Source organism: Phoenix dactylifera, chromosome 17 (genome assembly GCF_009389715.1).
Source record: "Phoenix dactylifera cultivar Barhee BC4 chromosome 17, palm_55x_up_171113_PBpolish2nd_filt_p, whole genome shotgun sequence".
NCBI classification, from domain to species: domain Eukaryota; kingdom Viridiplantae; phylum Streptophyta; class Magnoliopsida; order Arecales; family Arecaceae; genus Phoenix; species Phoenix dactylifera.
The window spans coordinates 4,096,559-4,106,719 of NC_052408.1; the positions used below are offsets into that span (position 1 = coordinate 4,096,559).

At 48.4% G+C, this 10,161-nt stretch overlaps 1 long non-coding RNA gene across 1 annotated transcript; it reads left to right on the forward strand.

Moving 5' to 3' along the window:
* The first annotated feature begins 9,167 nt into the window (after positions 1 to 9,167).
* On the forward strand, positions 9,168 to 9,812 carry LOC120104168. The gene is made up of 2 exons (XR_005506630.1): positions 9,168 to 9,212; positions 9,634 to 9,812. It is a non-coding gene; the product is annotated as an uncharacterized LOC120104168 (long non-coding RNA).
* Positions 9,813 to 10,161: the final 349 nt, after the last annotated feature.

Below are 10,161 nucleotides of genomic sequence, written 5' to 3' on the forward strand. Positions count from 1 at the left end.
TATGTTTTCATAGCTCTTGTGATACATGCAAAATGAATTGAATTCCATATTATGATTTTTATTAGCATGAGTGTAAAGAATGATAATGATTTGCTCTAGCTGCATATTGCTTGTAAGAGGGTACCTAAGAACTCCTAATGCTACGGGCCAAATGCAACTGAGCCGGCCTTGCCAGTGGCCGATAATGACTGAGCCAGCCCCGCCAGTGGCCGACTAATAACTGAGCAGGCCCCGCCAGTGACCAATAATGAATTCGCCGTAGCATCTATGAGGTACTACCTATACGAAGCATTATTTAAGAACTCTTAAGAGCTACTGTGTCACGCCCCGGATCCGGCTCCGTGACACGGCCGTGCTATTGCCGACTACTGCCCACAATAGCACGCAGCCTCGTACATGGTCAACAGGTAGTCAAAAGCCGTGTAACTTGTATATATCAAAAGAAGGTATTACAACCCACTGGTTCATATAAAGTATAGAGCTTCTACATAGTTTATATACACAAAAGTTTATTTATATCATCCCCAAAAATAAAGAAGCCCTGTTGCAAAAGAAAAATGCTTCTGGCAGCTGTCACTGGTGGTGATCTAAAAAAAAACGTAAATGAACAGGCATGAGCTACACGGCTCAGTAAGTAATCCTGCATAATCTTGTCGAATCAACTAAAAATGCTAACCATGCTTATCAGAGTTTGAGAAGCTGACATGTATGCTACTAAATCAATCGTCATAATAAAATATCCATGCTGAGTAAATAAAACAGTATCCTACAATGTCAAGAAATCATGTAATATGCACATGTAGGAAAAATCGTGCCACCGGCATGCCGTGGTCATGCTCTCAAATGCTACTGCGAAGTCATTCTTGGCCACTGGCGGGACCGGCTCAGTTATTAGGCGGCCACTGGCGGGGCTGGCTCAGTCATTCTCGGCCACTGGCAAGGCCGGCTCAGTTACATTGGGTCAGTAGCTCTTAAGAGTTCTTAAATAATGCTTCGTATAGGTAGTACCTCATAGATGCTACGGCGAATTCATTATTGGTCACTGGCGGGGCCTGCTCAGTTATTAGTCGGCCACTGGCGGGGCTGGCTCAGTCATTATCGGCCACTGGCAAGGCCGGCTCAGTTGCATTCGGCCCGTAGCATTAGGAGTTCTTAGGTACCCTCTTACAAGCAATATGCAGCTAGAGCAAATAATTATCATTCTTTACACTCATGCTAATAAAAATCATAATATGGAATTCAATTTATTTTGCATGTATCACAAGAGCTATGAAAACATAATATGTGCACAACTATGAATTATGTGACTGACATGTATCACTCATGTTCATATTTCATAACTCATATCTTAGCATGTAATGTAATCCCAGTATTTTGTAGGCATAACGGAATATAAAGCATATATCATCATATCTTGTGTAACTAGAGCATGTCAGATACACGTATCGTTCTTAGCCTACAGTACATGCATAACATGTTAAATTTCATGTATGATCCATAAAAGATTAGGACAGGCTACTTACATACATGATTCACAACAAGATTAAAACAAGTTACTTACAGTAATTTGCCTTTCTCCTAGGTCTCCTGCGTCCTGGTGACGAGTCCTAAGTCACCTACAATCATGTCATAATAACAATATGTTATTTCCTTTTCTACCTGAAATTTAGCCCAAGCCTAATTCCTCTGTATTTGGGGTCTTGGCTGGGCTCATAAGTCTTAATTGGCCTTCCGATTGGCCACTAAGCTTAATTCCCAGCTTAATTGGGTTTAATTTCGGGTTTAGGGTCACTGTGACCCGTTTGGGCCTGAGTCAGGGTCAATCCGGGATCAATTTGGCCCCCAAATTAATTACATTGTCTTGAATTGGGCTTTAATTGGGCCGATTTCCATTAGTTTGGTCTGTTAGGACCAATTCCAGCCGAATTGGGTTTGGGCCTCATTCCATTTGGGCTTAATTTTGGTTAAATTTATAGTCTGGCTTGTCCAGACTTAGCCCAATTTGATTGGGCTCGGGTTTAGTCAAATTTGGCTAAACCCTTTCCCTTTTTCTTTTTCTTTTTCTTTTTTTGTCTCTCTTTGGGCTTAACGGGTTGCGGGTTCGGATTCGGATCCGACCCGCGAACCCGTTATCAGGGTTTTTCTCCCCCCTTCCAGAGGCTTCCGCCTCTTCATCTCCCGCTCTCCTCTCTCTCCTCTCTTTTCTCCTTCGTCTCCACCGAACCCATGCCTCCGGCCGGCCCTCCGGCTCCCCTTCTTCTCCTCCGGCCTGATCTACGGCCTCCTCTCTCTCTCGGTCACTCCCTCTTCTTTTCTCTCTTCCACTCTTTTCCTCTCCTTTTCTCTCTTTCTCCTCGTTTCCGACCGAAAGCCCTAGCCCTTTCGGCCTTTCGTCCCCACCGAACCCTCCGTCTCCTCCCTTTCTTCTCTCGCAGGCGACCGGGGAGACGAGGCTCCCCTCCGATCCACCGACCGAGGCGGAGCTTCCCCCCGGAGCACCGGCGGAAGAAAGGCCGGCCCCCCTTCCTCTTCTCCGAAGCGATGCCGGAGAAGAGGAGTGCCGGGAAGTTGGGTCGCGGCTGGATCTCCTCCGGGAGATCTCCCCCTGCTCCGACCACGGTGAGGTAAGGCCGGGGTCCAAGAATGAAGCTTCTTCGGTCCGGTGAGTTCATTCTAATTTTTCCTCCCTCTCTCTCTCTCTCTCTTTTTTTTTTCCTTGGTTCTTCCTTCCGGCACCACCACCCCTTGCCGGAGAAGAGGTGGTGGTCCGGCCGGGGCTGGCGGCCCTGTGGCCGCCTCTGTTGTCGTCCCGGCCAGATCTGGCGGCTCGGGTTGCCCCCCGAACCCCAAGGTACCCGCGGCCGAGGCCGCGGTGTCCGGTTCGTCAACAGGCCGAGCCCGGTTGGGTTCGGTCCGGATGGTCGCGGCCTGTGAGTCCGACCCGACCTGGGCTTGTGGGTTTTTTTTTTCTCCCTCTCCTGTGCCGGCCTCCTCCCCTCTATTTCACTGTTGACACAGAGGGGAAGAGCACCCCACAGAGGGGTTTCCTTACTTCTGTTAAACCCTAACCTAAAAAAAAAACTCCTTCCGGTTGTAGTCGGCAGTGCTTCCTCCCTAGTAGTCCTTCCTTTCCCAGAGCTTCAGGGCTCCTTGGCCTTAGGCTCCAGGGCTTCGGCTCTCTCCCTCGTTCAAAGTTTAGGGAGTCTGTGACTTGGGGTTGCCGGCAGAGGCTTAAATAATTGTTTAGAGGATGAAACCCCCCTCTGAGAGGTCCCATCCTCTCCTTTCCTCCATACTCCGGGACTGGCCGCCGCCCCCCTGTCTCCGGCGCGCCGTCATCGGCTGCCAGCAGGGGGTGAGGTAACCCTTCCCTGTCGGTCTTATCCCTTCATTTTTTTTTTGCGTATCATTATAATAATCATTAAAATAATACTGCCCACAGTGAAATTTGGGCCCAAACCCTTAACTGGGCCCATTTCTTATTGGGCCTAGTAGGTTGTGGGCCCGGACATTACATACTGACCTAATGTAACTGAGCCGGCCTTGCCAGTGGCCGAGAATGACTGAGCCAGCCCCGCCAGTGGCCGCCTAATAACTGAGCCGGTCCCGCCAGTGGCCAAGAATGACTTCGCAGTAGCATTTGAGAGCATGACCACGGCATGCCGGTGGCACGATTTTTCCTACATGTGCATATTACATGATTTCTTGACATTGTAGGATACTGTTTTATTTACTCAGCATGGATATTTTATTATGACGATTGATTTAGTAGCATACATGTCAGCTTCTCAAACTCTGATAAGCATGGTTAGCATTTTTAGTTGATTCGACAAGATTATGCAGGATTACTTACTGAGCCGTGTAGCTCATGCCTGTTCATTTACGTTTTTTTTTAGATCACCACCAGTGACAGCTGCCAGAAGCATTTTTCTTTTGCAACAGGGCTTCTTTATTTTTGGGGATGATATAAATAAACTTTTGTGTATATAAACTATGTAGAAGCTCTGTACTTTATATGAACCAGTGGGTTGTAATACCTTCTTTTGATATATACAAGTTACACTGCTTTTGACTACCTGTTGACCATGTACAAGGCTGCGTGCTATTGTGGGCAGTAGTCGGCAATAGCACGGCCGTGTCACGGAGCCGGATCCGGGGCGTGACATTTCGTGGTATCAGAGCTTTAGGACTAACAAGAACATAACAATAAAATTTGGGGTTAACGGGTAGTTAAGGGTGTTGAGACTTATTAGGGTATATTGACCTTACTTTGAATTTTGGTGGCAGTAAACACTATAAGATATGGAGGATGATAGGAGGCCACCGTCCCCAGATCCTAGCTACCGCTCCGAGTCCCCGGATACACCACGCTCTGGGGCAGGTAGCACGGATCTAGCTGGAGTGTACTAGTTGATAGCGCAGCTCCTCCAGCAGCAGCAGCAGATACAGCTAGCTACCCTACAACCAACCAGCTCTTATTATGAGAGGTTCCGACGACTGAACCCACCAGTATTTGATGGCGGACCGGACTCGATAGTGGCCGAGACATGGATTCGGGATATGGAGAAGATGTTCCAAGCACTCCAGTTCTCCGAAGAAACGAAGGTCCGATTAGCCATCCCCCAGCTGAAGGGGAGCGCCGAGTTTTGGTGGACGACCATGGAGCCCGCATACCCCGCCAGCAGGATTACTTGGAGGGACTTCACGAGGCTGTTCTATGCAGAGTATTTCCCGGACTCGGTGAACCAGATAAAACAAGATGAATTTTTGACACTGACGCAGTCCGAGCATATGTCTGTCCTGCAATATGCCAGCAAATTCAACGAACTGGGCCGGTTCTGCCCCCAGTTCATGGAAAATGAAAGGAGTAAGGCAAGCCGGTTTGAGCGGGGGCTGAGGTACAGGATCAGATCTCGGATATCTTCTCACCTATTCACCTGCTACAGAGACGTGCTGGACCGGGCCTTGAAGGTTGAGGCCGACTTGATGAGGCCTGACTTAGAAAGAAGTGATCTGACGAAGGCCAGGTCAGCAGGAGGACAGAGCAGTAGGCCCAAGGGCATCAAGGGGTCTATGATTAAGAAGAGGCAGAACCGAGGTTGCCCTAGCTGCGGCAAGCATCACAGTGGGCCCTGTCTGAAGAAAATTGGGGCCTGTTTTACATGCGGGCAGCTCGGACATATGGCACGTGACTGCCCAAAGAGGGCACCCAGACCTCCTGCAACCGAGGGCCAGAAGCCAAGGAACACCCCCCGAGTATTCGCACGCACAGGTCAACTCAAGGATGAAGTGGAAAAAGGGTTACGACCCGAGCTCCAGATTCACTCAGATGGTACCCTGAGGTTCGGTCATCGATTGTATGTCCCAGCTGATGTGGAATTAAAGAAAGAAATTCTAGGAGAAGCCCACCAATCCCGTTTCTCCGTTCACCCCGGTAGTACCAAAATGTACAGGGACCTCCGAGAGCATTACTGGTGGAAGGGTATGAAAAGAGAAATAGCTGAGTATGTTGCCCGATGCATGACCTGTCAGCTGATAAAAGCAGAACACCAGAGGCCGGCAGGGTTACTAGAGCCATTGGAGATTCCAGAATGGAAATGGGAGCATATCACTATGGACTTTGTTGCAGGGCTTCCAAGAACAGTAAAAAGGAATGACGCAGTGTGGGTGATTGTCGACCGCCTCACAAAGTCAGCTCACTTCCTACCCTTTAGGGTTGGAACCTCATTGGACAGGCTGGCCCAAGTGTACATTAATGAAATTGTGCGCCTACATGGAGTGCCAGTGAGCATCGTCTCTGATCGCAACCCCCGATTTGTATCCAGATTCTGGGGAAGCTTTCAGAAGGCCATGGGTACCGAATTGAGGCTCAGTACCGCATACCACCCCCAGACCGACGGTCAGTCAGAGCGAACAATACAGACCCTGGAAGACATATTAAGAGCTTGTACCATGGACCTAGGTGGAGGCTGGGACGACCACATACCTCTGGTAGAGTTTGCCTACAATAACAGTTACCATTCCAGCATCCAAATGGCACCATATGAAGCTCTATATGGAAGGAAATGCCGATCTCCTCTGCATTGGGATGAGGTCGGAGAGCGAAAACTACTCGGTCCTGAATTGGTCCAGAGTGCTAGAGATAAGGTACTGCTAATAACGCGGAGACTACAAGCCGCTCAGGACAGACAGAAACGATGGGCTGACGAAGACAGGAGAGAATTGGAATTTTTGGAGGGGAACTTTGTCTTCCTAAAAATTTCTCCGTCAAGGGGTGTTACCCGATTTGGGCGGCACGGTAAACTGAGTCCCCGCTACATCGGCCCATTCGAGGTTCTCGCTAAAGTGGGCAAGGTCGCCTACAAGCTGGCCCTACCTCCAGAGTTATCAGGAGTACACGACGTCTTTCACGTCTCCCTCCTACGCAGGTACATCCCAGATCCCAGCCATGTATTACAGTATGAACCCTTGCAGATAAATGAAGACCTGACCTATGAGGAAGCTCCTCTGCGCATCATCGATAAGAAGGAGCAAATTCTTCGGAGGCGTACCATCCCTTATGTCAAAGTTCAGTGGGCCAACCACACTGAACGGGAAGCCACCTGGGAACTTGAAGAGGAGATGCGCCAAAGTTACCCCCAGCTCTTCGAAGATAGAGGTATGTATAATTTCGCGGACGAAATTTATTTTAAGGGGGGTAGGATGTAATGTCCGGGCCCACAACCTACTAGGCCCAATAAGAAATGGGCCCAGTTAAGGGTTTGGGCCCAAATTTCACTGTGGGCAGTATTATTTTAATGATTATTATAATGGTACGAAAAAAAAATGAAGGGATAAGACCGACAGGGAAGGGTTACCTCACCCCTTGCTGGCAGCCGATGCCGGCGCGCCGGAGACAGGGGGGCGGCGGCCAGTCCCGGAGTATGGAGGAAAGGAGAGGATGGGACCTCTCAGAGGGGGGTTTCATTCTCTAAACAATTATTTAAGCCTCTGCCGGCAACCCCAAGTCACAGACTCCCTAAACTTTGAACGAGAGAGAGAGCCGAAGCCCTGGAGCCTAAGGCCAAGGAGCCCTGAAGCTCTGGGAAAGGAAGGACTACTAGGGAGGAAGCACTGCCGACTACAACCGGCCAAGGTAAGGAGTTTTTTTTTAGGTTAGGGTTTAACAGAAGTAAGGAAACCCCTCTGTGGGGTGCTCTTCCCCTCTGTGTCAATAGTGAAATAGAGGGGAGGAGGCCGGCACAGGAGAGGGAGAAAAAAAAAAAAAAAACCCACAAGCCCGGGTCGGGTCGGACTCACAGGCCGCGACCATCCGGACCGAACCCAACCGGGCTCGGCCTGTTGACGAACCGGACACCGCGGCCTCGGCCGCGGGTACCTTGGGGTTCGGGGGGCAACCCGGGCCGCCAGATCTGGCCGGGACGACAACAGAGGCGGCCACAGGGCCGCCAGCCCCGGCCGGACCACCACCTCTTCTCCGGCAAGGGGTGGTGGTGCCGGAAGGAAGAACCAAGGAAAAAAAAAAAAAGAGAGAGAGAGAGGGAGGAAAAATTAGAATGAACTCACCGGACCGAAGAAGCTTCATTCTTGGACCCCGGCCTTACCTCACCGTGGTCGGAGCAGGGGGAGATCTCCCAGAGGAGATCCAGCCGCGACCCAACTTCCCGGCACTCCTCTTCTCCGGCATCGCTTCGGAGAAGAGGAAGGGGGGGCCGGCCTTTCTTCCGCCGGTGCTCCGGGGGGAAGCTCCGCCTCGGTCGGTGGATCGGAGGGGAGCCTCGTCTCCCCGGTCGCCTGCGAGAGAAGAAAGGGAGGAGACGGAGGGTTCGGTGGGGACGAAAGGCCGAAAGGGCTAGGGCTTTCGGTCGGAAACGAGGAGAAAGAGAGAAAAGGAAAGGAAAAGAGTGGAAGAGAGAAAAGAAGAGGGAGTGACCGAGAGAGGGAGGAGGCCGTAGATCCGGCCGGAGGAGAAGAAGGGGAGCCGGAGGGCCGGCCGGAGGCATGGGTTCGGTGGAGACGAAGGAGAAAAGAGAGGAGAGCGGGAGATGAAGAGGCGGAAGCCTCTGGAAGGGGGGAGAAAAACCCTGATAACGGGTTCGCAGGTCGGATCCGAATCCGAACCCGCAACCCGTTAATTCCAAAGAGGAAAAAAAAAAGAAAAAGAAAAAGAAAAAGAAAAAGAAAAAGGGAAAGGGTTTAGCCAAATTTGACTAAACCCGAGCCCAATCAAATTGGGCTAAGTCTGGACAAGCCAGACTATAAATTTAACCAAAATTAAGCCCAAATGGAATGAGGCCCAAACCCAATTCGGCTGGAATTAGTCCTAACAGACCAAACTAATGGAAATCGGCCCAATTAAAGCCCAATTCAAGCCAATGTAATTAATTTGGGGGCCAAATTGATCCCGGATTGACCCTGACTCAGGCCAGTGACCCTAAACCCGAAATTAAACCCAATTAAGCTGGGAATTAAGCTTAGTGGCCAATCGGAAGGCCAATTAAGACTTATGAGCCCAGCCAAGACCCCAAATACAGAGGAATTAGGCTTGGGCTAAATTTCAGGTAGAAAAGGAAATAACATATTGTTATTATGACATGATTGTAGGTGACTTAGGACTCGTCACCAGGACGCAGGAGACCTAGGAGAAAGGCAAATTACTGTAAGTAACTTGTTTTAATCTTGTTGTGAATCATGTATGTAAGTAGCCTGTCCTAATCTTTTATGGATCATACATGAAATTTAACATGTTATGCATGTACTGTAGGCTAAGAACGATACGTGTATTTGACATGCTCTAGTTACACAAGATATGATGATATATGCTTTATATTCCGTTATGCCTACAAAATACTGGGATTACATTACATGCTAAGATATGAGTTATGAAATATGAACATGAGTGATACATGTCAGTCACATAATTCACAGTTGTGCACATATTATGTTTTCATAGCTCTTGTGATACATGCAAAATGAATTGAATTCCATATTATGATTTTTATTAGCATGAGTGTAAAGAATGATAATGATTTGCTCTAGCTGCATATTGCTTGTAAGAGGGTACCTAAGAACTCCTAATGCTACGGGCCGAATGCAACTGAGCCGGCCTTGCCAGTGGCCGATAATGACTGAGCCAGCCCCGCCAGTGGCCGACTAATAACTGAGCAGGCCCCGCCAGTGACCAATAATGAATTCGCCGTAGCATCTATGAGGTACTACCTATACAAAGCATTATTTAAGAACTCTTAAGAGCTACTGACCCAATGTAACTGAGCCGGCCTTGCCAGTGGCCGAGAATGACTGAGCCAGCCCCGCCAGTGGCCGCCTAATAACTGAGCCGGTCCCGCCAGTGGCCAAGAATGACTTCGCAGTAGCATTTGAGAGCATGACCACGGCATGCCGGTGGCACGATTTTTCCTACATGTGCATATTACATGATTTCTTGACATTGTAGGATACTGTTTTATTTACTCAGCATGGATATTTTATTATGACGATTGATTTAGTAGCATACATGTCAGCTTCTCAAACTCTGATAAGCATGGTTAGCATTTTTAGTTGATTCGACAAGATTATGCAGGATTACTTACTGAGCCGTGTAGCTCATGCCTGTTCATTTACGTTTTTTTTTAGATCACCACCAGTGACAGCTGCCAGAAGCATTTTTCTTTTGCAACAGGGCTTCTTTATTTTTGGGGATGATATAAATAAACTTTTGTGTATATAAACTATGTAGAAGCTCTGTACTTTATATGAACCAGTGGGTTGTAATACCTTCTTTTGATATATACAAGTTACACTGCTTTTGACTACCTGTTGACCATGTACGAGGCTGCGTGCTATTGTGGGCAGTAGTCGGCAATAGCACGGCCGTGTCACGGAGCCGGATCCGGGGCGTGACATAAGACTTATATTTCCTCTTCGAGGAAATGCCTAACAAATTTTATTTGTTATTACTAGCTTTTATTTATACAAAATTTAAGATTTTATTGGTCCATAACCAATGCAGCTGTGGAGCCTGCCTTTGTGTCTAGATTCAGCAATAATTTCCTATGTCATCTTATAGGATTAATTAATCTTGATTCATTTCTCTATCCTATCCTTTAACAGTACTTCTCCATCAGAAGTGGTGTGTTTAAAATTTGGCTTAATAGTTTATTT